The sequence below is a fragment of the Rhinatrema bivittatum genome, chromosome 10 (assembly GCF_901001135.1).
Source record: "Rhinatrema bivittatum chromosome 10, aRhiBiv1.1, whole genome shotgun sequence".
Taxonomy (NCBI): Eukaryota; Metazoa; Chordata; class Amphibia; order Gymnophiona; family Rhinatrematidae; genus Rhinatrema; species Rhinatrema bivittatum.
The window spans coordinates 70,692,121-70,719,599 of NC_042624.1; the positions used below are offsets into that span (position 1 = coordinate 70,692,121).

At 44.6% G+C, this 27,479-nt stretch overlaps 1 long non-coding RNA gene across 1 annotated transcript; it reads left to right on the top strand.

The window, feature by feature from the left end:
- Window positions 1-14,494: 14,494 nt before the first annotated feature.
- Window positions 14,495-27,137, top strand: LOC115100262. The gene is made up of 2 exons (XR_003859012.1): window positions 14,495-18,149; window positions 26,213-27,137. It is a non-coding gene; the product is annotated as an uncharacterized LOC115100262 (long non-coding RNA).
- Window positions 27,138-27,479: the final 342 nt, after the last annotated feature.

A 27,479-nucleotide genomic window follows, 5' to 3' on the forward strand; every position in this document is an offset into this window, starting at 1 on the left:
AAATTAAAAACATAAGCCGGAGGGACAATAAATCACAGCTTTCTTGTAAATAGCATTTTTATCCTGTAAACACAAAGTACATTTTGTCACTATTGATCTTTAAGCCTTGTGTTTGGGGGTATTTTTAAACTTGACATACAGTTGTTCATGCTGGGTGCAGGGGAGTATATATTGTGCCCATGGGGTTTTGCGTGCAGTTTCTTTCAAATAGGAATATTTTGATAACTCGTCATTTAAACAGCATATGTCAAGTGATTGAATAATTGAGACATTTCTGGCAGGGAAATGCTCAACTTCTTTCATTCTAAACAAATGTGTATATTTTGTAGCTTATTACTTAAAGTATTGTGTGTCCCATCTAAACAAATTCTTGCTAAATGGACATATTCAAAGAATAATTTCCCCTGTGCCAAAACGAATAGTTGTATAGAAATACAATGGCTCATTTTCAAATACATATAACAGTAATTACCAGTAACCCAGCATCTCACAGATTTAGTTCATGCCCTAACCACAGATAGTGATTGCTATTAAATATTGAGCATGTTTCTTTGTCATTTTGTTCTGAAACAGAATAGATTTGTAAAAGAGAATAATTATCTTTTTTTTTTTCCTGTGGTACAGAAAAAAAACCCTATGTACTATATACTCTGTATTTGTTGTTGACAAGTAACTGCAATGAGCTAGATCAGTGTTTCTCAACCTTTTTGATGCCAGTTGGCTGACCACCTAAACTGATATGGTCTGGCTGACTGGTAAGAGTTGGGGGAGACACTTCCCTTCTGAGTCTGAAGCTCATGGGAATCCCCTCAGTGGCTAAAGTATGCTGGCGGGGACATGCTCTCTCCCCCCCCCCCCCCCCCCCCAATTAAGAAGTCTCACCCAGTCTCAACATAGCCATCCTCTATATTTATTAAAATAATTATGCCAAAGGAGCTGCTTGTAGTGGGGGAAGGGGAGAAATCAGATTTTCTCATTCCAGAGGTGCCAGGGGCTAAAAACATATTGCTGATAGTAGGTGTAGTTTCTACCCCTTTAAGGGGCCTGGTGCTTGCAGCAGCCATTATGGCTACAGAGCCAACAGTCCATTGGATTCAGTAAGCAAAAAAACACCAAATTGGCACCGGATTGAGTGAACATGCCACATAATTATCTAGGAAACAGCAGACTTCCATTAGTTCACTTGTACTTCCTAATTATAATAAAAATACAAAGGGTGAGAATTAGCAGTATTAAATCTACTTGAATCAAAAGATGATAAAATACTAATTAAAACATTAACCAATTGGAATTAAATTGTAGAGCATACATGACAAATGTATTCATTTATATGCTACTTGAACCAGAGCCCTTAGCGGCATACAGAACAGCATACATAAAATTCGAAACAAACACACAGAAAAACCAAAACAGCATAAGCAGTACTAAAGTAAAACAGCTCCATTAAGCAATTAGTGTAGTGATCAAAGAGCTTACAGAAAAGCATGCTTAAAGCAAAAGGTTTTAGCCATTTTCTTAATTTTTTTGTCAATCCATCAACCAAAATTGTTGGGGTTAGTGTTAGGGCAGTAACAGAGAAGGCCCTACTCCCTTGCATCTGCAAGTTTAGTGTGCCATACATATGCTATGTCTAGCAAACCCATTTGGGCAGAGCGCTCTACCAGGGTTATAAATTCAAAGCAGAATTAACTGCTATTAATCAAGTTTACTTAGGGAATAGCCACTACTATTAATTGCATCAGTAGCATGGGATTTTCTTAGTGTTTGGGTAATTGCCAGGTTCTTGTGGCCTGGATCGGCCTCTGTTGGAAACAGGATGCTGGGCTTGATGGACCCTTGGTCTGACCCAGCATGGCAATTTCTTATGTTCTAATGGTAAATCATGGCTGTGCTTCCAGTGCCAGCAGCTTATGTACAAGTACAATGGTCTTATATTTAATACTAATAAAGAATTATCACTCAACAGGTTTAAGCAAATAGATTACAGACAGCACATTGATTGAATTAAATAAAGACCATCAGAACTTTGCCATCAACTGCACTCATTTTTTGTGTGTCTTGTGTCTGTTGTGGCATTCAAATGTAATCATTTAGTTTTACTATGGTCAAACTAGAATTATTTTTTTAAAGGCTTTTTGATTAGCATTTGGATAGGTGGGTCCACAACCAGTGGGTTATGCACTTCTACCAGCAGATGGAGATGCAGCAAAGCGGACATCACATTATATATATCCCTGCACTGACATCAGCCCGCCAGTATTCTCCGTCTCTAGCAGATGGATGTGCATCTCCCTAATGGGGATTGAGTTAAGTTTTTGTATAGAAGGAGAAAAGAAGAGATGTTTATTGCCCCTGTGGTAATATCTTTGGGCCCTCTCTTTCGAGTTTCTTGAGGTGATATCTTTGGATCCTTCTCTCAGATGAGTGCTTTGGTTCAGTAGCTGGTTTCGGCTGGCGAGGAGTTAGCTGTAAAAAAAAAAAAATAATAATAAATAGCTGAAAGGCAAGCCAGTGCAGGAAGCTGAACGCAGCAGTAAAGGTCTATGCCTTTTCCCCCCGCAGCTGGAGACCGACTCTGTAAATGGCCAGGATGGGCTCTGCTCAGATAAAGAGTAATTTATAAAAAAAAAAAAAAAAAAAAAAAGAGGTAAGGTGGAATTGATTTTAGATATTCCTCTCCCCTCCGGTCTCTGTGCTTGGTGCGCTGATCTAACATCCGTTCCCACCTCTGGGGGAGCTTGGGGACTTGGGCAGCTTGGTGGGTTGAGCAGCCTTCTGGGCTAGGCCCGTTCCCAGGCTTAGATTGTTCGCCGCTTGGTATTCTGTGGCGGCATTTGCACGCTATTTTTCTGTGCATGAGGCTGCCCGTTTCAGGTACATTGGTTTGTGCTTACACGCCTAGCTGTGTGTCTAGTTATGCGCCTAACTGGGCGCTCAGTTGGGGGCATAGGGGCGCCCTGGTGGAAGCACAGGGCTGCGATTAAGATTGCCTAGACAGGCACTCAAGTTGTGCATCTACCTGAATAGCGCATTAGGCACCTAATTTTTGAGCACCTTTTTTTTTTTTTTTTTTTTACGTGCCTATTGTGAACACAACTGGGCGCACAGTTCTCAGATGCATGTTTGGCGCATACTGACAACTATGGTGCTGATAGCAAAGAAGCCTAAGCATCTTACCCTTTGTGCTGCTTTCCATATTCGGTCATCTCAGCCTGGCGTCCCCTCCAACTTGTCAGCACAGTTTGGAGGCTCAAGGAGACTGGTCTCCATCTGATTTTATTGGTTCTTCCCAGCATGATGCAGGAATGGAAAAAGAGTTGCCAGAGGTTTTGCATGGAATTGGGGCTCCCTTAATTGGTTTGTCAGTAGGGGAAGGCAACTCAGTGGGCGCAGGACCAATGCCCCCTGGTTTTGGCATGGACCCCTCCGCGTTTTCTTGGGGGTGAATTTTTTTCATGGGCTGCAGTCCTTTCTTCAGGCATATTTGTCAGCCCTGGCCAATCTTAAGAGATCAGGATCTCAGGCTGTGGATTCCCGCACACCTGGAGCTGTGGGTAAGCTTCAGAGTCCATCAAGACCTGGTGCAGCTCATGCTGATAGGGACCCAGATGGCAAAGATGATGAAGCCGATCCTGGAGGATGAGGAAATTCCTCCAGGGTTGGAGCCATATAGAACAATGTTGCGGTTCTTTCATAGAGATGTCTTACTGGCTCTGATTTCCCAAACATTGAAGATGTGGGTGTACCGGGGGCTGATGCCATGTCTGAGCCAAAGAAAGAACCCACTTTGATTTCTTTGCATAAAACCTCATGTTTCTTCCCTATTATGGAGGCTATTCAAGAATTGATTGATCTTGAATGGGGTGCCATGGAAGCTAATTTTAAAGGGGAACGAACATTGGAAGGGCTGTACCCCCTGGATCCGGCAGCGAGAGAGCAATTGCGCTTTCTGAAAGTGGATGCGCTTGTCTGTGCTGTCACCAAGTGGACTATCCCCGTAGAAGGGGGAGCGGCATTGAAGGATGCACAAGATAGAAGAATTGAGGTCATTCTTAAGCAGGCCTTTGAAGCGATGGCAATGAATTTGAAGATAATTTCTTGTTACTCCCTGGTGGCTTGCTCTTGTTTACTTCTCTCTCAGGAAGTCAATGAATCTGGTGTGAATTCTAGGGCAGTGATAGAACCGGCAGCTGCATTTTTGTTCACAGTGATTTGATTCAGTTCATCTGACTAATCACCCTTGAAAACCATCTCTGGAACCGGTATCTCACCAACATCCTCATTAGTAAACAAAGCAGCAAAGAATTCATTTAGTCTTTCTGCAGTGGCCTTATCTTCCTTAAGTCCTTTAGCTCTCGGTCATCTGACAACAGACTCCATCACGGGTTTCTTGCTTCGGATATATTTTAAAGTTTTTATTATGAGTTTTTGCCTCTACGGCCAACTTCATTTCAAATTCTCTATTAGCCTGCCTTATCAGTGTTTTACACTTAACTTGACAATGCTTATGCTTTTTCCTATTTTCTTCAGATGGATCCTTTTTCCAATTTTTGAAGGATGTTTTTTGGATAAAATAGCCTCTTTCACCCCATACCTTTTAACCATGCTAGTAATCGTTTTGCCTTCCTTCCACCTTTCTTAATGCGTGGAATACATCTGGACTGCGCTTCTAAGATATTTTTAAACAGTGTCCATGCCTGTTTAACCATTGCAACTGCACCTTTCAGTTTTTTCCTATTTTCCTCATTTTATCAAATTTTCCCTTTTGTAAATGTAGTTAGAACTGTAGGGGCGCTAGTGAGCAGCGCTAGCGGATGGTCGCATAGGAACTCGTGCTCCCTCCCAAAGCTCCTATTTTGCTCATAATTTGTGGATAACGGGGACTTTTCTTATCTCTAAGCTGGGTGAACGGTTGCCGGATCGGGTGGGATGGCTGCGAGGAAACGAGCTGCCGACTTGAAACAATTTGCCTTCAGCAAAGTGGCGGACATGCTCGTCCAGGAGGATGACGACGATCAGGCCTGTAGGCCACGGGCTGAATTAGAGGAGCCGGTGGAAGCGGGCCCTGGGACGAGCCCTACGACTGAGCCCGGGTCGGGAGGCCTCCACCCTGACATACCCACCCGCTCGGAAATACGCAATTGGTTTTGTGAGATCCGCGCTGATCTTAAAAGTTATAAGTCGGAGCTCCAGGAACGCATGGGTGAATTGAGGGAAGATTTGAACGCGGTCGGGCACCGCGTAGACGACCTGGACATACGCGCTGATAATCAGAGCGCTAACCTGGACGTTTTGAACCAGCAAAATACCCAATTTCGCCAATCTATGGAGCTGATGGCCGAAAAGCTCGAGGACCTCGAGAACCGCTCTCGGCGCTCCAACATACGGATACGAGGGGTGCCTGAAACCGATACTTATAAGGACAGCATGGCCACTGCGGCGGCCATTTGTAAGGCACTACTGCTTGCAGCTAAGTCCGCTCCGAGCGAAGGGAGGGCAGACGTGGTTATTGACCTGGAGCGGGCTCATAGAGCTTTGGGCCAACGGCGGGATAATCAGCCTAGGGATCTCGTGCTTAAATTTCTGAGCTATCGGCAGAAGGAGGAAGTAATGACTGCGGCCCGATCTCTCCCCAATTGGACTTGGGAAAATAACACCATTACTGTCTTTAGTGATTTGGCTTCCTCCACACTTCAAAAGCGCTACTTACTCCGGGAAGTGACTGGGGCCCTAAGGAGTGCTGGGATCAAATATAGGTGGGCCTTCCCTTTTGCCCTACAGTTTCAGCACAAAGGGACTACCTATCGACTCAAAACGCTAGAAGACTCCGTGCAAGTTTTTCAGGAGGCGGGGCTCAAGATTACATTCACTGCGGACCCGACAGCACATAAGTCAACACGGATGGATGCCACGCCACGCTGGAAGAGACCTGAAGCAGGACGAGGACGCCTTCGCAGACAGCACACGCCGGCCAGCGGGACCCCAGCCGATACAGGATGAGACTTGTTTATATAAGGGTCCATACTTTAATGTTTTACTGTGAGGGTGGTGTGTTCTCTCTAACCATCATTTTTCTTTTTCAGCGCCGCGCTGCGGCTGTTCCTGACCGGTTCTGATGCTCTGGTTTCGTGATGGTGGCACTGCCCACTTATATGTGATATTGTTCTACCTAGTTATAGATTGGGCTTCTGGCCTATCACTTTCGTTGTCCACCGTTGTCTACAGTGGCTGTTGTCTGTTGTTCCTTATGGGGAGCTTGGGGGGGGGGGGGGAATGCTGACTATCGGCAGGAGCGTTGTTTTTCTGTACCCCATGGGAACGGGTCCGCGGAGGGTGGCAGCGGACTACACTGATTTCCCACCTTTACTCGAAGGAGTTTACAGGGGATTTAATGACACCTATGTTTGGCTGGGTTCATCGGTTTGGGGGCTGGAGGATTTTCTTTTCCTTTTTTCTTATTGCATCTTGCTGGGTTGGTTTACCAGTTTTCTATATGTCCAGTTTTTACTTTGGCTAGTTTTTATGTCTTTTGTTATCCCTTATGGTTAAAATCGTATCGCTGAATGTCAAGGGACTCAACTCCTATAGGAAGAGATTTCTCCTTAAGCAGGAATTCCAACATCAAAGGGCAGATATCATTTATGTGCAGGAAACGCACCTCAAGAATAGGCATAGCCATTTATTAGCACATCGCACTCACCCACATGTTTATCACGCAGGTTGTGGGGTAGGCAGTAAGTTCACTGGCACAGGGATCCTGCTCGCAGCCACTTTGGTGCTTGAATATATTTCCCATATCGCAGATCCCAACGGGCGTTACCTCCTACTGAAGATCCGGATGGCTAACCGGGTGTACACCCTGGTCACTATCTATGCCCCGAATAAGGATCGTGATGCCTTTTTGACGGCCCTGGGGGGTTTGCTTTTAGAACATGCTGAGGGGCATATCATTTTGGGGGGGGACTTTAACGTTACCTTACAGCAGGAGCTTGACAACTCCCGGATGCAGTCCCACACTTCTCCGGGGCTGCGTAGGCGCCTTAAATCCTTGATCGCTGACTGGTCCTTAATGGACATTTGGAGACATCGCTACCCTCATTCCCGCTCTTATTCTTTTTATTCAGCTCCTCATGACAGCTATTCTCGTATCGATTATTTTTTAATTGATAAAGCCTTAGGCAACCGGGTTCGCAAGACTGAAATTGACGCTATTTCATGGTCGGACCATGCTCCTATTTCGCTTGAAGTAGATATGAGCGATGGCGATCAGGGGGAGCGTTTTTGGCGCCTAAATGAGTCCTTACTCCAGGATGATTCTTTTGTCCAACAGCTCCTACCTCAATTACAGGAATATTTTGATTTAAATTCTGACCCTGAGGTAAATCCTGGTATCATCTGGGATTGTTCTAAGGCTTATGCTCGGGGCCTTTTACTTTCCCGGGCGGCCGCCTGTAAGCGCCAGCGGGAACAAGCTAGGCGTCTTTTGATGCTTAAAATTCAAGAGCTCACCAAGGACCATATGCGCACTCTATCTTCTCATTGCTATCAAAAGTTATTAGCAGCTAAAGCCGAACTTCATAATCTCGATAATGCCCAATTGATGCATGCATTAGATATAACAAAACAGGCCTATTATGAGGGGGGGAATAAGGCTGGGCGGTTCTTGGCCCGCAGCCTTAAAGCCAAACATGCCTCTACTATTATTTCTAAACTTAAGAATGCTAAAGCTGCGATATTAACGGCCTCTACTGACATTAGGGAGGCATTTACTGCTTTCTATGGGCATTTGTATAGCCCTGATGGGTCCATTTCTGCTGATAGCATAGAAGCCTACCTACAGGGAGTTCCCTTACCGAGCCTCACCTCTTCCCAACGGGAAGTGTTGGATGCACCGATCGTGGGAATGGAGGTCCTGGCGGCTATTAAGTCTCTCAAACCTGGAAAGGCGCCCGGCCTTGACGGCCTATCAGGGATCTATTATAAGAAATGTGCTTCTGTCCTTGCAGGGCCTATGGCGCTTTTTTTCAACAGCTTACGAGATGAGGGGAAATTGGCGCCACAAGCGAATGTTGCGGGTATTACTGTCTTGGCTAAACCAGGGCGGGATCCCACGCAATGCTCCTCTTATAGGCCCATCTCCCTCATCAATGTTGACCTCAAGCTTCTGGCCCGCATCCTGGCGCTCCGTTTAAATCGGTATCTCCCGGATTTAGTTCATAGCGACCAGGTGGGCTTTGTCCCGCACCGCATGGCGGCCGATAATATCAGGAAGGTGCTGGATCTTATATGGTGGGTCCATAAGCGGAAAGAGCCGGCAGTTCTGCTCTCACTGGATGCAGAGAAAGCTTTTGACCTGGTCCATTGGCCTTTTCTGTTTATGACATTACGGAGGATGGACATTGGGCCGGGTTTCTGTCAATGGATCCAGCGTTTATACGACCATCCTCGGGCGAGGGTGAAGGTGAATAATGGCTATGGCCCTGCTTTTGAAATTGGCCGGGGCACTAGACAGGGCTGCCCTCTTTCTCCCCTTCTATTTGCTTTATATTTAGAACCCCTTGCCACCACGATCCGCAATTCCCTGGATATTAAGGGTGTCGAGTTAGGAGCAGCTCAGTATAAATTATCCTTGTTTGCAGACGATGTACTATTAATGCTGACTGAACCCCGATCGTCCCTGAAGGGGACCATTCGGGAATTGGACTGTTATAGTGCAGTTTCCGGTTTGAAAATCAACTTTGATAAATCAGAGCTGCTAAATATTAATCTGGGTCCTGATGAGGTACATGCCTTGAGGGGTCAGTTCCCGTTCAAATGGGCTGCCAATCATATTAAGTATTTGGGTGTCAGAATATCCTCCCAGCTCCCCGACTTATATCGATTGAATTATCAGCCCCTTCTTGATAAGATATTTACTGACTTGAGTCGTTGGAACAGAGGGCTGTATTCCTGGTTGGGCAGGATTGCTATTATTAAAATGAATATATTGCCTAAATTTCTTTATTTGTTCTCCTCCCTTCCTGTGTACCTCTCTCCTCCACTCCTCCGCACTTGGCAAAAGCGCATTTTTGATTTCATTTGGCGCCGGCGCCCTCTTCGGCTTGCTAGGGCGATTCTTTACTTGCCTAAACCACAGGGGGGCTTGGGAGTACCTAATATCCTCTGGTACTACCGCGCTGCGCAACTTAAGGCCCTAGTAGATTTTCACCGCTTGCGCTCCCCTAAGCAATGGGTGCACATAGAGCAAGCCATGGTGGGCCCCATGGCCCTTACAGCTATGCCGTGGCAACCTCGGCCTACTTGGCGACCTGTACGATGTATACCTTGGGCCCTGGATACCACTCTGCGCATTTGGCGCCAGTCTCGTATATCATTGGTTGGGGATTATCGGTATTTTTATCAGTCGTCCCTCGCTCATAATGTGCAGTTTGCTCCAGGGCACTCGTCTCCTCACTTCCAGCTATGGAAGGAAAGGGGCATCCTCACTTTTGGTCACCTTTTCTCTCCAGAGGGTTTACTCACTTTAGACCAGCTATCAGTTAAGCATAGCCTCCCCTCACTCAATTTTCTTGTGTATGCCCAGGTTGTGCATTTCCTTAAGGCTCTGAAGGGCATTAATTCTATACGCCCGGGTCGCTCTCTGTTTGAAACTTACTGTACTTGTAGCGACATGCTTAAGGGAGTAACCTCAAAATTGTACCAAATGTTTTTTCAATTGGGGATCGGCCAGTGCTCTTTCGTTTCCCAATGGGAGGATGATTTGCAGTTGCAGTTGGGTGACGAGGGATGGACTGCGGTGCTGCTGTCGGCCAAGCGCTGTTCGATATCGGCACAATTACAGGAAAATTGTTTTAAAATGATCTATCGTTGGTATTACACCCCTGATAGACTTCATAAGTTTTATTCCCAATTGGGCGACCATTGTTGGCGTAATTGTGGCCAGCCAGGCACATACCTGCATATATGGTGGTCTTGCCCCACGCTGGCAGGGCTGTGGCAGGAGGTTTTCATTTGGCTTAATACACTTTTGGCCATTACTGTCTCACCCACGGCGGCAATTGCGCTGTTACATATTTTCCCTGATGCCATCCCTCATTTGTATTGGCGCTTCTGCGCTCAGTTGTTCATTGCCTCTCGTAGCCTTATTGCTACCTGTTGGAAATCTGCCCGAGTGCCCACACTACCGGAGATTCAGGAGAAACTCCACCATTATTATAAACTAGCTTCTCTGACTGCTACTAAGCATCACCGTCTGCCAGCTTTCACTAAGGCTTGGCAACCTTTTATTACCTTTTTGGCTGGCTCCTAGCTGCGACCCATTGCTCTGGCATGTGCCTGGGTGTGTGTGTTTTTTTTTTCTTCTGCTGCATACATGTGGCGGTTGTGCTCAGCATTCTTAGTGGCTACAGAATGTAGGAGCTCCCTTGCATTAATTTCTTTTCTTTTTTCTTAATTATCGTTTTTCCCTGCTCTATGCGATTATGATGGATATTTGTATTTGTATTTGTTTTAGTTTCTAGATGGTACTGGTTATTCCACCTGATGTTTTGCTGTGTCTAACTTTTCTTTCACAGTTTACTGCCTCGAACCGATGGATTCTTTGCTTGGACTTTTTGCTTGGACTGTAACTCTCTCGTGGGGGGAGGGGTGGGGGGGGAGTATGCTGTTTGTTTTCTTGCTGGTTACACGTTTGTATGGCTGTCATGATCAACGAGCTTCGGCCTTGTGTGTTATACAGCTAATAAAAATTGTCAAATTTAAAAAAAAAAAAAAAAAAGAACTGTAGATTTATATGTTATGCTGTTGTCGTCCTGCGTGGCTGTGTGTTCCAGGGGTCACTGGTAATTATCAATCCAGTCCCTAGACTAGTGTTACACTAGTTTTTATGTTTGTACTTGTAAACCATTATGAACTAGTGATTCTCACATGGAATGACGGTATATAAAACATTTAAATAAATAAAATACACTCCTTGTCTGAGCTCAGTAGTTTCCTGTTAGTTGAGTGCTAGAGTGGTTGTCTGTTAATCAAGTTTTTGTTAGTTTGTCCACAGTTGGCTTTTGCAGAGAATACTGGAGGCCTGATGTCAGTGCAGGGGTCTTTATACCGTGACATCAGCTTTGCTCCGTCTCCCATCTACCGGTGGAGGTGCATAACCCACTGACCGTGGATCTTCCTGTCCTCCTTAAAGAAAAAAAAATTGTCAGGTAACTAGTAATTTCTCCTTATATATGCAAAATAGAAATGCTTTAAAAGGAGGAATAAAGTAATGTGTAATATTTTATACTCCACACTCTTAAGAATCTGATAGAGAGCTTATCTGAAGAAGGTTGAGTCTTCAGTACACTTATCCTTCTGTATCTCTTCTATCATAAACTGAAAAAGAAGGGACCAGGCAGCTATGATCCTCATAGTTTTTTGGGGTTTTTTTCTGAGATTTTTTTTCTCAGGATTTCTTCTGCTCTGATCATGCAGAACTAGGGATCATTGTTTAACTCAATATCACCACTCTTTTGCCCTTGTTCCTGGATATTGCTTGGTTTCTACAATGAAGTGTACCAAATCCTGGTTTTTAGAAACCAATCTACTAGGAGTTTCTGTGGTTTTCAATGGAGGTTGTTTACTAGAGATGTGAATCGGAACTGAAATCCGACCTGATTCTGGTTCCGATTCACATCTCTACTATCTAGTCTGAGGACAAAGCTCAAGATCCCTTCTTGTTCCCCACACAAAATCTACCTCTTTTTGAGTGTGTGTTAAAACATCTTGGTTGGGGTTCAACTCAGTGCAGCTATTTATTTCTAATCCCATTTCTGTATAGCCCCTATTTGTCATATACATATGAAGGCAGAAAAAGACCATACAGCCTGTCTACCCTGCCCAACTAGAGCTTGCTTTAGCTGAAATTTTCCAGTGTCATGTGACATCAGTGTGGTTCTCGCCAGCTGATAAGTGCCTTAAGCTCAAGTATCTAACATTAGCCCACACAGTTATGAACTCTAGGCTGTAGTGGGGTACAGTAATTGGACATCAGCCTTAATCAGACAATTGTCCTGCCAACGTTTTTTTCCTTAGGCCACATATCCATAAAGGTGAAAAGACCATTTACTCTGTAGATTGTATTGAGAGCTGTACCTTTCTACCTGGCATGGAATTTGGCCCAGAGAAAATCCCCTCAATATCTTTGTTTCTTTTGATCGCAGTATACATGGGAGTGCAGTGACAATGTATACCATTGCTAATTAGGTTGTGAATTGCTTCTCTTTCTGTTTTGTCCATGTAGACCTGACCATGCAAGTGTATATCAAAACCCATAATAGGGCCATGGTGGTGGCAATCGCTCATTTGGAAGGGTAATTTTGCAACTACCCACATTGGTTTAAAATCCATGGGTATATGAGTTTAAATTTATTTTCAAGGAGAAAATATAAATGTACTTTCCTTTGGAAAATTATCCCACCAAAACTATTTGCACACATTTTACACCTGCTAAATTGTTTAAGTGGTTTTTTAGAGGACAAATATACGTATACTTTTGCATTTTCAAAAGTGTACGCATGCATGTAAATGCAAACTTCTCCTTAACCCCCAACTACAGGAATTATTCTGCTCACTGCAAGTGCAAGGAAAAAGTGCATACAGGCCCTATGTGCATGTCTTTATCCACATATCAGGCAGAAAATTGTGTAAAAGCCCATTTCCTCAAGTAAAGCATTTTGGATAATGGTTAGTTGGTGGATGTAATTTATTTGGATTTTCAGAAGGTGTTTGACAGTACCCCATGAGAGACTCCTGAGAAAATTAAAAAGTCATCGGATAGGAGGTGATGTTCTATTGTGGATTACAAACTGGTTAAAAGATAGGAAACTGGGAATAGGACTAAATGATCAGTTTTCTCAGTGAGAAGGGTAAACAGTAGAGTGCCTTGGGGATCTTTACTGGGACTGGTGGTTTTTAAAATAAATTATCTGGAAAGGGGAATGATGAGTGAAGTGATCAAATTTGCAGATGACACAATTATTCAGAATTGTTAAATCACAAGTGGATTGTGAAAAATTGCAGGAGGGCCTTTGAAGATTGGGCATTTAAATGGCAGATAAAATTTAATGTGGACAAGTGCAGTCATGCACATGGAGAAAAGTAACCACACTATAGTTACAAGATGTTAAGTTCCATATTAGGAGTTACTGCCCAGGAAAAGGACCTGGGCATCATAGTGGACAGTACTTTGAAACCCTTTGTTCAGTGTATGGTAGTGGTTTAAAAAGCAAACAGAATGTTAGAAATTGAGGAAAGGAATGGAGAATAGCATAATGCCTCTTATCACTCCATGGTGAGGCTGCATCTAAAGTACTGTGTGAAGTTTTGATCGTCATATCTCAAAAAAGATATATTGCATTGGAAAAGGTACAGAGAAGGGCGTCCAAAATGACTGAAGGTATGTGATAGAAGTTTATAAAATCATGAATGGAAAAGAATGGGTAAATATAAATCAATTATTTTTCGGTTTCAAAAAAATACAAAGCTAGGGGACGCCATGAAGTTAGTAAGTAGCATATTCAAAACAAATCTGAGCAATCTTTTTTTTTTTTCACTCAACACACAGGCTCTGGAATTCATTGCCGGAGGATGTAGTAAAGGCGGTTAGCATAGCTGGAGTTAAAAAAAGGTTTGGACAAGTTCCTGGAGAAGTCCATAAACTGTTATTAACTGAGAGAAAAAGAGACAAAAAGACCAAAAAATTGAAAAAACACTTCGCGCTGAAACTGAGAATGCTGTGAACTCAGGGATGAAGAGATGAAGAGACCCGCCCCCCCCTGATGTCATCACGCTCAACGGCGAGTCGGTAAACGGCCACATTCCACCAGGCGTCGCGGGCCGTGTGTCGCGCGCCGAAGGGGTGCGCCAAAGGGGCACTCCCCTTTGTGCACCCCTTCGTGCAATCCTTTGTGCTACGCTTATTTTAATTCCCTTAAGTTTTCCTTTGTTAATTAACCTTTTTCATAGTGTTTAGTAATCCTTTGTTTATTAAATATGTTCAATGTATTTGACTTAGGAAACCTATTTTCCTGCATACTCTGTTTTTAATGTAAACCGGTATGATTTGTATCTGATACAAGAATGTCGGTATATAAAAATGCAAAATAAATAATAAATAGACTTAAACAACCACTACTGTTAGCAGCATGAGATTTATTTACTGTTTGGGATCTTGTCAAGTACTTCTGACCTGGATTGGCCACTGTTGGAGACAGGATACTGCGTTTGGACTCAAGATCTGACTCAGTATGGCAAATTCTTAGGTTCTTAGCTGTGGAAATAGATTTGAAAATTATCTTCTTAAGGTATTTATCCATTGAGATTTGAAAAGCTGTAATGTGAAGTTCATTCCACGCATTCACATTCCTTGTTTTCTAGATATGGCCTCTTGGTGGGTTAGTAGCTTTAGGCTATGAGTTTGCTGTAATCTTCTTTTTTTTTTTTTTACTATATATTTATTGATTTTAACATTTTCCAAGAAATTTACATATTGTTAAGTAAAGTGTATATAAGTGAGAATGAACAGACAAAATACAAATGAGCAAATAATTCGCACATAATCCAAAACATCCACCAGATTAAGGGACAGAGAGCACAATTTCAAAAAAGATTAATTTATCTCAAGTAACATTAGAACAACAAAACTCATCACAGGTGCTATAATTTAGGGAGGTTCATTTCCTAGAGCTTCAAGTGGAAAAGACTTGCCATTAAGAGCATAAAATGGAAAGGTAAAAAAAACAACAACCATATTTTAATATTTAACCAGGTCTTTTTTAAGGTAGGGCACAACTCTATACCTTCCAGGGCTCATTTTTATTTTGGGGGTTGTCTTTCCTAATTAAAGTAAATAGTGGTTTCCACAACAGAAATATGCTTGCCTACTACCAGTTCTTGCTTTTTACTTGTATTTTTTGGGTTGAAGGCAACCCTTAGCTAGCGAGTCCTAAATGTCTGACCAAAGTGAGCTGCTTATGTTCAGAGAAAGCAAAGTTGCTTGCCTTTTTGCAGACTTTCTCTGAATACAGCAGGTCTTTAGTTACCCACACCCACCCACCTTGCTTTAGGAGTTCTGTCCCCCAGTGAAAGCTAAATAATAGAACTGAAGGTGACCCTCTGAGGGAACCACGGTTCATGAGCAGTGAAAGAGAGTCTGTCTCTGTGCACCCAGCACAGTCACCATGGCACATCTTCAGAGAATATCTGTTTACAAGTAAGCATTTTTAGTTGTCTGTTTAGTCTTTGCCAGATTTATTAAGAACTTGCTTCACTTGAAACGTCTGTTAAAGCAGTGGTTCTTAACCTAGTCCTTGGGAGATACAGCTAGCCAGTCAGGTTTTCAGGATATGCACAATGAATATGTAGGAGATAGATCTGCATATAATGTAGGCAATGCATGCAAATCTCTCTCCTGCATATTCATTGTGAGTATCCTGAAAACCTGACGAGGTGAGTCCCTGAGGCTGTATTGAGAGCTCCTACTCTAAAGCCTCCCACATTGTCTTGCGGCATCATTGTAGTTTTAACACAATCCCTTTCAAGTCCATTTCAAGTCTATGAAATCTTGAGGGTTCATGTAACTGATCTGGAAGTTTGCCCACACAACTCAAGGCCTTAGTGACTTATCCTTTTTATATCAAATTCCATCAAAACAGGGTAGTGCTCTGCACTGAACCCAAGTTCATACCTTTGGTGGGGGTTACATTTTCGTTTTGAGTGGCTGTCCACTATTTTTCCTCAATTATATGCACATAAGGGAGAAGCTTAATTTCATACACTGAACTTGAAGAGGGCTGATGCCTTCTATCTGGAATAGACTAGAGCCCATAGAAAGTCCATTCAACGTTGTTTCTTTTAATAGAGATGTGAATCGGAACCAGAATCGGTTCGGATTTCAGTTCCGATTCACATCTCTATCTTTTAATCCCAACTGTTTAGGTTTCTTAATGGCAAAGAATACCATTAGTAATTAGATAGCACAGTGCATTTCTTCTTGTTATGCCTTAGCAGATCTGACCTTAGAAGGGCATGTAAAGACCCATGCTATCAAGACCATGGTGACATTAGTTGCCTGCCTAAAATCTACCACCTTAAGAGATTTACAAAACTATTAACATGTTCAATTCTCATGTTCACTAGCCACTACTCTAAATTTAGTCTCCCACTGGGATTCCTCTAGATTTGAACTGTTCATCCTACAAGATCTCTTCCTCTGCAAAATCATTTTATTTCAAGCATTAACCATGTTCATGTCATATCTTTTTCTATCATTTTATTTTTTTAAAGAGATTGCAGCTCATTGCAGCTGCTTATTTGTAATTGCTGTTCTTTGACACTACCTGCCTGCTTCCCCACTAAGCTTTTTTTTTTTAGCTTAGTTAGTAAACTGAGGAGCAGCAAGTCTGGCAATGCTCAGGAATTCCCTTGCATTTCCGGAAGCTTTTACTAAAAAACTTTGGAAGTCAGCATGGAAAAAATAGGAGTGTCCAGTTCATATCAATTTAAAAATGTTGCTTTTAAGTTTTTAAGAAACTCATTTATATTGGGAGAAGTTATGTTAAGACCAATGCCATGAATTCTGTTATTTAGAAAGGGGATTTGATTAGTTTTGTCCTACTTATGATATTTCTGATTTAAATACACTACTGACCAGGCAAATCTGTTGCGCTTGAGGTAATTTTTGACCTTGTTCCAAACATTGCTTTAAGCAGTGCAGAAAAATTGTAGCGGGTATTTTCAAGAATTTGAATAACATCTGTCTAAAAGTATCAGTTAATATAAAGTATACATAACTTCTTGTTATATTAAGTTTTGAAAGAAGAAAGTGGTTGTCATTTTAGTCCACATGCATATATGAAAATAAAGGTTAACAAACAAGTTGTAGGTAGATGAATTAATCCAGTAAAAAGTATATTTGTGGCTAGCTTTTGAGAGTTCATCTCCTTTCATCAGGAATTGGTGCTGACCTGATGAAGAGATTACAACTCTTGAGAGCTATTTTCAACACCTTTGATCTGTGCAAAAAAAAAAAAAAAAGTATAACCTGCAACTGGTTTGACAGTTCTTTCCAGATATGAACTATCCAATGGCAATTGCTCAAGTGCTGTGTCAGATCCCAATATTCTGTTCAATTTTACAATGCGAAATATCTTTCCAGTTGGCCAAGAGGTAAAGATCTTGAAAATATACTACAGTTTTGTGTAGAGCAAAACAAAAAGTAACTTGGAATAAGAGTGTCCTTTAAATAGACTTTAGACTTATTTTTTGTGAGTTAAGCATCAAGGGTGATCATATACCAGGTTTATATTGTTCATCTCTAAATTAGGCTGGTTGTTTAACCAAAAATGGCATCCTATATTGTTGATGATTGATAGAAGAAGCAGTTTATATCCTAAGATGTGTGAAAAGAAATATTCACTGCTTAGCACTTCAGCATATGTCATTTTCTAGAACCATATACTGTAATCCTAACTGCCTCAATTTCTCTTAATACACGTGAACATGGGTATTTCCAATTCACCAACATTGACAGCCAAACTCAGTAATTCCTTTAAAAAATGTCCCTCATTGGGAAGTGAAACAATAGTAGAGAGTAATAGTAGAGAGTAATTGCTTCTAAAAGATGCAATATTGGTTTATATGAATCTTATGTTCTGTGAAGGGCATGTTCTCTCCCACACTATCTGGCTGCACAAAACTGGGAATTAGGAGAAAGTATGTGCTAGATATGCTGAAGATGATATTAAATACCAGAGACTTAAGAGGACATACAGCCTTACAAACTCTAGCACTAAATCCAGACTCCTGGTGACATCCTAAATGACATATAGAGCTAAATAATATATTTAGATAAAAGGAAAAAGAAAAGTTCTGCAGAGGTGAAGAAAACTAGAAATATGACTGCATTTGAAGTATCAGTCTTCTCCTTATGTCAGTATCTTCTTCTGAAAATTAGAATGCAACTGTTTCCTGTCCTTTCTATTCCTCTACCATCCTCCCTATTCTTCCCTGATCTCCAAGAAAGCAAATTGCAGTGTATAATTTGTTACTTTTCTGTTTCACAGGAGTCCAATGTACTGATTGCTGCTAACAGTCAGGGTACAATTAAGGTACGTTTCTCACACCACCTGTTTTTAAAGGCTTCAGTCAGCCATTAATGAGGAACAAATTCCTAGGGAATGTAGAGCCAGGGGGCAGTCATTAACCAAGGTCATCCTAGTTACAGAAATGGGATGTGAAAAGATGTATTTCATTTCTAGGACAAGGAATACATGAGCAAAGGAAAGAAAAGGTGCTAAGGGAGATGCAGGAGAAAAGGAGAAAACTAGAGAGAGGCAAGAAAAAAGTGACAGGAGGGAAACTGGCATTGCATAGGTATTTAACTTAAAATTGTAATCACTTTAGCCACCACTGATTCATTAAAGCAGCAGTTGACAATGTTGTTTTTTGTTTTTTTTTAAAAAGGTATCAAAACTTGTAGCATCTTGGAAGATGGCATACCACTGGAGGAGATGAGGGAAAGTTGGGGAGTCATTTCTAGGAGATGAGGGAGGAAATGTGGCTTAAACACTGCTTTCTTCCATTTACATAATGACAGTACCAGAAGTAGTTTGAAAACTCCTGGATTGGCTATGCTGATTATGGTATATGCATCATTGTGCAAGCAGTAGGAGTGCGGTGCTGACCAGAATGTGTCCACATGCCGGGGCAGCTCAAGGCAATCTGCTGTATGAGGCAAATGATGAGATATTGCTCTCCCCCCCCCCCCCACCCCACCCCTTTCTACCCCAAAAGACAAGGAAAAGGTCAAATCATTAGGCGGGGGCAAGGAGTTGGGTCTGTTTGTACTCTGGCCCTTTTGGTAGTTTGCAATGCTGTGAAGGGGGAAAGCAGGGGTCAAAGTTCCCAGGGTGGCGGCAGATAGTGTCAGTGATGATGTTTCTAGGAAGCTGGCAACCTTGCCACATTCCCAGGAACCCTAAGACCTGCCTCCCACCTTTTCCCCAGGAGAAGTGGGAGATGAGTCAGTGGTGGGCGTCTTTGTGCGTGGCATATCTCTCTGGGCTGGTGCAAGGGCATTAGGCACCCTAGGCAAACTTTACAGCCTTGTGCACGTACCTCAACTGCTCTCTCCACCACACAATTAAAAATTCTGCATTTTAATTACAAGTGTAGATGACCATATATCTCACTCAGATATGACCAAAATTGAGTAAATAGGACTTCTGCTGTCACATTGTGAAAATATTTATCCCATTGCTTTATTTTTATTGACAATCTGTCTCCATGCCTCAATCACTACAAAACTGCTATTTTTGGTTGTCATTCCAGAAATGTCCAGATACAAGTGAATGCACACACAGAGTAAAAAGAGATTGTTGGCAGCTTGGATGGTCAAATAAAAACATACTTTATTCTTGGCTCTTTTTACTCTTTTCTGCATTGCTTGGTATATGAATCAACCATGCTTTTTAATTGCTTACGCGAATAATTGATGTTTTTATTTCACTATCTTGAATCTCAGTGAGCTCCTGTCTTTAGTCTGTGTATGTATACTCAACGTGTCTAGACTCCTATTAGTTTAACTGATTGTCACCTTTAACTTTTCCCAAGTATCCTTTTAAAGATTATTCCACAAGTGACTGTGTGTCAAAAATATACATATAGAGGCTCTTCCATACTGTGCTCCTGATTTGACCTCTCTTCTCTGTCCATAGAATTGTATATATATGAGGGCAAAACTGAGGAAATTTGTTCAGGTTCACAACTGAAATAACAGATCTTGTAAGATTTATGAGTGTTAATAGAACTGCAGTTCCCTGTACGTACCCGGATCATTCCAGACTATGGGTTGAGCCTCCTGTCCAGCAGGACAGAGCCTACCCTGCATCCCTTCAGTATTTGTCTGTCTCCAGCAGATGCAGACGGCTGAATCTGCGGCTCCCTTCCTTCTCTCAATTTCATTCTACCTGTAAGATTTTTCCTTCTCCTATGTTGTTGTCTATCAGATCAAGCAAGAATTACCTTATTTCTATAAAAAGTAAATAAGTAAATAAAAAGATTCAAAACTCCTACTTTGGGAGACAGCTCTGTCTCCCCGCTCTTAGGGGATCCTAGGGGGGGTTTGCCCCTGGTTATACAGCCTAGGACCCCTTTCCCGGTGACCTGCTTGTCTGCTGTGGCGATACTGGTGGTCCAGTCAGTCCCACTCCTTGCCTATGCTACCTTACAGTATTTAACAGGGAAGCTCAATTCCCCTGCCTTCACTTAAGTTTAAAAAAAAAAAGTGAACATTTGGAGGCAAGAGACAAGCGAATTCAGCACCTTTAGTGTACGGATAGCAGCACAGCAGGGTTCGTTCGCCTGCCTCTGCTGCTCGGCGGCACAGCTCATCTGATTCTCTCTCCCGCAGCTTTTCTGACCTGTACTCTATTTCTATGTAGCCAATATTAACATTCTTGTGTATTAAAAATAAGCTCACCAAGAAATAAAAGATGTGCCAAAATATTGTAATATGGTAATTATAAACCCTTTCCTGAATCTGGATGGTCACATTGCTGATGGGTTTTACTGTCTTACAATCACAAATTGCAATAAGGAGAAGCCAGGAAAGAGAGAGAGAAATAACAAAGTTCCTGACTATATTGTCTGTTCCCTGTACGTACCTGGATCAGTCCAGACAGTGGGTTATATCCCCCGATCAGCAGATGGAGTCAGAACAGAGTTTGAGAGCGTCGGCATATAGAGTAGTGCACCCTCTGCTGGAGCTCAGTATTCTTCTGACTCCAGCAGATGCGAGTGGGGGGATCCACTAGCTCCCCCAGATTGACAGGGTTTCTTCATTTTTAGTTATTTCTTTCTTTTTCTCCACAGTATTTTCCTGTCTTATGTTTCTCTTCATTTTGGATCCTTAGTTTAAAAAAAAAAAAAAAGTTTTCAGTTTTTGAGGAGGCGTGTCTGTGGCTTTGCCTTCTCTATTCTGTACTCCTTTCCTCTTTCGTTGGGATAAGTGGAAGTTTTTTTCAGTTTCTTTCTCCACAGGTTTGCTTCTTTTTGGTGGTGCCCCGTGGATGCCGGTGGTTCCCGCCGCTCCACGCGTCTTTGGGGGTCCCGTGGTTCGCAAGCTCCGCCCGTGGGTGTGTGCTCAACTAAAACGGGGGTTTTCCCCCGCAGTTACTGGACCCCTTCGGCGGGTTGTTAGGGCCATTTCCAGGCCCCCCGCGGCACTAGCTCGTCTTTGGCCCCCCCCCCCCCTTGAGGCTTTTCTTTTTCCCGGTGCTGACATGCCGCGGTCCTCAAGGTGTGAGGCCTGCGGCGAGCCGGGAAATCAATTTCTGATAGAGGGGCTTTGTGAGCGGTGCTTCCCCGACGGGGAAGGCACCCTGCAGTCCTCCGGTGTGATTTCGGACCTGCCGCCTCCTCAGCCCGGGTGGCGCGGGCCGGCCACGATGCCGCCTTTGGCGGGAACGGTAGCCATTTTAGGGGGGTCAGCGTGAGACGGACTCGCTCCCAGATGCAGACAGGATTGGTTGCACTGGCTCTCAACAGGCTTTGCCCCCGGCGGGAGGTTTGCCCGACCGGGGCTCCCAGGACGGTCCCCCCCCAGGGATTCCAATCAGCTCTCCGTTTTTCTCACCTGACTTTATTCAGGCAATGCACATGGCTTATTTGCAGGGTATGGGAGCGCAGGCGCCTAATCCCCTGGGGGCCCCTCCCCCCAAGGTTCCTAAACTTGCTGTTGGTCTCACCGCCTCGTCCGTTACGCCTGGATCCCTGCCGGGTCCCTCTCCCATGCCACCCCGGCGTACCACGGGGGCGGCTTCGCCGGTGAGAGACGTCTCCCCGGAACCCCCGGAGGCGCATCCGGATGGACATACGGAGGGGGACGACCCTCGAGCCCTACGGATTTTTCAAAAAGAAGAGCTGGATGAACTCATCCACCACATTATTCAGGAGCTGGACCTCGACCCACCTCCAGATCCGCCGATCCCTGTGGCTCCTGCCGTCGCCACCTTGTCTCGCAAAGGAGATCCAGTACTTGCCGCCCTCCGTCCTAGAGCAAGGGCTTTCCCTATTCATGAGTCCTTCCTACAGCTTCTCACCAGGGAGTGGGACACTCCCGAGGCATCCTTGAAAGTCACACGTGCCATGGAAAAGCTATACCCGCTCCCTGAGGATTTTTTGGATCTTATCAAGGTGCCCAAGGTGGACTCAGCGGTGTCGGCAGTGACCAAGAGGACAACCATCCCGGTCACGGGGGGAACGGCCCTGCGGGATACGCAGGACCGTAAACTAGAAACCTTCCTCAAGAGGGTCTTCGAAGTCTCTGCCCTTGGTATGCGGGCCGTGATGTGCAGTTCGCTCGCGCAAAGGGCCAGCTTACTCTGGGTACAGCAGCTTCTCACCTCTCAGGAATTGCCCCCCGAAGAGGCCGCCCAGGCGGACCGGCTGGAATCTGCCATAGCATACGGGGCGGACGCCCTGTATGATCTCTTTCGCGTAATGGCGAGGTCCATGGTTTCGGTTGTAGCAGCCCGACGGCTCTTGTGGCTTCGCAACTGGGCAGCGGATGCTTCCTCCAAGTCGAGCCTTGGCTCCCTCCCCTTTTGGGGGAAGTTCTTATTTGGAGAGGATCTGGATCAGATCATCAAGTCACTGGGGAAAAATTCGGTGCATCGGCTGCCGGAGGATAGACAGCGTTCCTTCAGATCATTTTCTTCCTGTAGAACCAGGGCCAGGGCACAGCGACGTTATAGGTCTTACCGACAGTCCGCTTCCCGGACGCAGCAGACAAGACCCCAGCCTTGGTCTCGTTCCTTTTGTGGGCGGAGGCCCGCGAGAGAGGGTCCAGGGCAGGGAATTCCACCCACAAAGTCATCCCAATGATGCCAAAGGAGCCCACTTCTCACCTCCCCGGATCGGAGGCCGCCTCATGGACTTCTACGAGGAGTGGGCAGTTATCTCCACGGACCAGTGGGTGCTGGACACCATAAGAGACGGTTACGCCTTGGAATTTGTCCGCCCCCCGAGGGACCGGTTCATCTTCTCCCCCTGCAGTTCGGATCTCAAGAGGATAGCGGTTCAACAAACACTAGACCGACTGCAGGAAATAGGGGCCATCGTTCCCGTCCCCTTCAACGAGGTGGGCTTGGGCCACTATTCCATTTACTTCATCATTCCCAAAAAGGACGATTCCTTTTGCCCCATCCTGGACTTGAAGGAGGTAAACAAGGCCCTCAGGATCACCCGGTTCCGCATGGAGACTCTCCGATCAGTGATTGCCGCAGTGCACAAGGGAGAATTCCTAGCTTCACTGGACCTCTCGGAAGCGTACTTGCACATTCCCATCCTGCTGGCTCACCGGTGGTATCTTCGCTTCAAGATTCTCGGTCAACACTTTCAGTTCAAGGCGCTTCCCTTCGGTTTGGCGACCGCACCTCGGACCTTCACAAAGATCATGGTAGTGGTGGCGGCGGCCCTCCGCAAGGAGGGAATCCTAGTACATCCGTACCTAGACAACTGGCTGATTCGAGCGAAGTCCTTCTCACATGGTCAGACCTCAGTGGCCAGAGTAGTACAATTCCTACGCTCTCTGGGCTGGGTGGTGAACCTTCCAAAGAGTTCCCTTGTGCCCTCGCAACACCTGGATTTCTTAGGGGCGAGCTTCGATACCCGGCGGGGGATGGTGTTCTTGCACCAGGACAAGGCGCAAGCCCTGAGAGAGCACGTGTCTCGGTTTTCGGCTCTGGAAGAACCAACCGCCTGGAATTATCTGCAGCTCCTGGGAGTAATGGCCTCCACCATCGACATGGTACCCTGGGCGTTTGCACACCTGCGTCCACTGCAGGCGTCCCTACTATCCCGCTGGAAACCAGTCTCCCAGGAGTATCAGGTGATCCTGCCGCTTCCACCATTAGCCAGGAAAAGCCTGGATTGGTGGCTTGTCCCCTCGCATCTGGCTCGGGGAGTCTCGCTCGAGGTTCCCAATTGGGTGGTGGTGACCACCGATGCCAGCCTCACGGGATGGCATCCCGTGAGGCTGGCATCCGCCAAGGCTTCACGCTTCTTCAGCCGCAGAAGAGAGCGCGGCGCGGAGGGGGTGGATGCCCTCGCCCTTCCATGGCCGTCAGATCAACTGCTCTATGTGTTTTCTCCTTGGCCTCTGGTCGGCAAGGTTCTCCGCAGGTTAGAACATCATCGAGGGACTGTAATTCTCGTCGCCCCGGAATGGCCCCGTCGGCCATGGTTCGCAGATCTACTTCAGATGACGGTGGACGGTCCACTTCGCCTGTCCCATCTTCCTCATCTTCTGCGCCAGGGTCCGGTATTTTTCGAGCAGGCAGAACTCTTCTGTCTTGCGGCCTGGCTTTTGAACGGCGCCGTCTCCGCCACAGAGGCTACCCGGAGACAGTGATCTCAACGATGCTTCGTTCCCGCAAGCCTTCGACCTCCGTCGCTTACGTTCGAGTTTGGAAGGTCTTCGAAGCATGGTGTTCCGACCACGGAGTCCAAACCATGGAGGCGACTGTCCCGCTGATCCTTCATTTCCTACAGGATGGTCTGGATAAGGGTCTCGCCTATAATTCGCTCCAGGTTCAGGTGGCGGCCTTGAATGTCTTGGTACAGAAGGACTGCTCTCTACCCCTTCAGCCGGATATCGCACGTTTTCTGAAGGGTGCCAAACACCTGCGGCCACCGGTCAGGGATCCTTTCCCTTCTTGGAGCCTCAACTTGGTGCTGCGAACGCTGTCGGGCCCTCCTTTTGAACCCCTGAGGGGGTCCTTCCTCAAGGATCTGACCCTCAAGACGGTTTTCCTGGTAGCCATCTCTTCTGCTTGCCGGATTTCAGAACTTCAAGCCTTGTCCTGCCGAGACCCTTATCTGCGTTTCTCCGACTCCGGGGTTTCCCTTCGTACGGTGCCATCCTTCCTACCAAAGGTGGTCTCGGCCTTCCATGTCAATCAAACGGTGGAGCTTACAGCGTTTGCTCCAGAGGAACCTCGGTCTCTCCGGCTCCTGGACGTCAAGCGTGTACTGCTCCGCTACCTGGAGGTTACCAATGCCTTCCAGGTATCCGATCATTTGTTTGTCCTCTGGTCAGGACCGAGGAGAGGTTCTCAGGCATCCAAGACGACTATTGCTCGCTGGATAAAGGGCGCCATCTCATCTGCTTACATTGCGGCGGGGCGGGTGCCGCCTCGCAGCGTCTCGGCTCATTCCACGCGATCCCAAGCGGCGTCCTGGGCGGAATCTCGCTCTGTTTCCTCCCAGGAAATCTGCCGTGCGGCGACATGGAAGTCGTTGCACACTTTTTCCAGACATTACAGACTACACCTGGCGCCTCAGTGCACGGGTTCTTTTGGCGATCAGGTTCTCCGAGCAGGTCTCTCAGGACCCCACCCGGTTTAGGGAAGCTTGGGTACATCCCACTGTCTGGACTGATCCAGGTACGTACAGGGAAAAGAAAATTATTCCTTATCTGCTAATTTTCGTTCCTGTAGTACCATGGATCAGTCCAGACGCCCGCCACTAGGGGTTTCATTAGGTCCTGCTCGGATTCTTCCAGGTATCTTTCATTCTGTTTGTCTCTGATTATTGTTACAGTTCACAGCTCCTCACAAGTTTGACTGTTGCTGGTTCCGTTGACCGTTTGTTTACTTATATCTTTCTCTGTTCCTCTTTGGGAACGATTCTGGATCCAAAATGTTGTGTTTTTTGCTTTTGGGCTTTGCTATGCATAATACTGAGCTCCAGCAGAGGGTGCACTACTCTATATGCTGACGCTCTCAAACTCTGTTCTGACTCCATCTGCTGGTCGGGGGATATAACCCACTGTCTGGACTGATCCATGGTACTACAGGAACGAAAATTAGCAGGTAAGGAATAATTGTCTTTTATCACAAGCCAAGAAATTCCCTCAGTGGATGAATACTAAGATTAGGGCCTGAACATATTCAGCATTTTTTATTCTATATGTACAAAAACAACTCCAATAGGGAGGAAAAAGATGTTTGCATTAAATGTATTACATCATCCTAACCTCATCCCTCTCCCCTGTCTATCACTGTCTAGGATTCAGTAAATGTGGTAGGTTTTCTCAAAATGTCACATTTACTCTTAGATATTGCAGTTTGTGTTTTGTAACTTACTTACCTGCTTGTATCTTTCCAAGGTTCTGGAGCTGGTATGAAGGGTCACCAGCAAATATGAGGTACATAGTCCTGCTGACATTCAACTGCATTCTCCTGGGATCTGCAGTGGCTGCAAGGCACACATGCTTCTTGCTGTCATCCCACAACCATCAGGATTTTCATTTGTGGACTTCATTAGGACTTTTCGGGGGAGGAGGGAATCTTGTTAATAATATACCCCCAACAAACTGTACTTGGTGCTGCTTTTTGGGGTTAAGGGATTGGGGATCATCTAAATTTTTACGATAAGGAAACAAATTATTTTAAATAAAAGCATCACAAAAAAATAAAGGTTTATAAAGCTATGTGATTATTTTGTGAAAGAGGTAACTGGTTTCAAGTAAAACAGCCATGAGGCCGCACATTGGACTTGATGAAAGACTTGTAACCATGTTGAGGGAAAAATTCAAGCTTTATGGCTTAGGCTTCAAGTCTTCTGTTTTGAATGATGGAAATGTGAAGTGTGTAATGCAATTAAAAGTAAAAGTATGGAAAATTCAGTACTCGGCTCAAAATGTGTAGGAAACTCAGTATCAGTAATCATGGAAAAGACCAGGTAATTCAACATTTATTTTCTGTAGGATCATACAGGAATTGACAGTAAGGAATGTTTATTTCCTTCTCTGTGAAATCTTGGATTCTACAAACACCTACATTAGAATCGGTGAAGGATATTATTTCCCACACTGTGATATCACAAATAAGCTTATAGAAAACTGCATTAGCAAATAAGCCGTGATGTCTCCCATCTTCTAAATAGGGAGAATGTCCAGTATTACGTTTGAGACACTAATGACTCAAAAAAAAAAAATACTGCTCAGAAGAATGAAACTTGCTAATGAAATACCCAATAATAGGATGCTATTTTTCTTTGACTTGAGGACAAGTGCAAAGACAAACTACAAGCCAACTCAAACTTCATGTTGTAAAAGGTCTTGCTGGACAAGAAAAGGACACAGGTAGAAAATGAGCTTTGGTGCCTAAGGAGCTGTTTTCTGTGCCTTTGGAGGAACTGGGGAATTCTCTCATTGACTAAGGTTTCCAGTATGTATATAGTAGTAAAGTAGCCAATGGGAAAGTATATTAGAAACATGAGCATCCATTTAAGGAGGTCTGTGAATGCACTATGCATTTTTATTGACTGGTATCTTAAAATGTTATGGTAAAAGTAAAGGTTCAGCAGGAGACGTAATGTAAAACATTCCTGTGTGGGAGGAGTTACTGTGTGTGTCTAGTAATGGGAAAGTA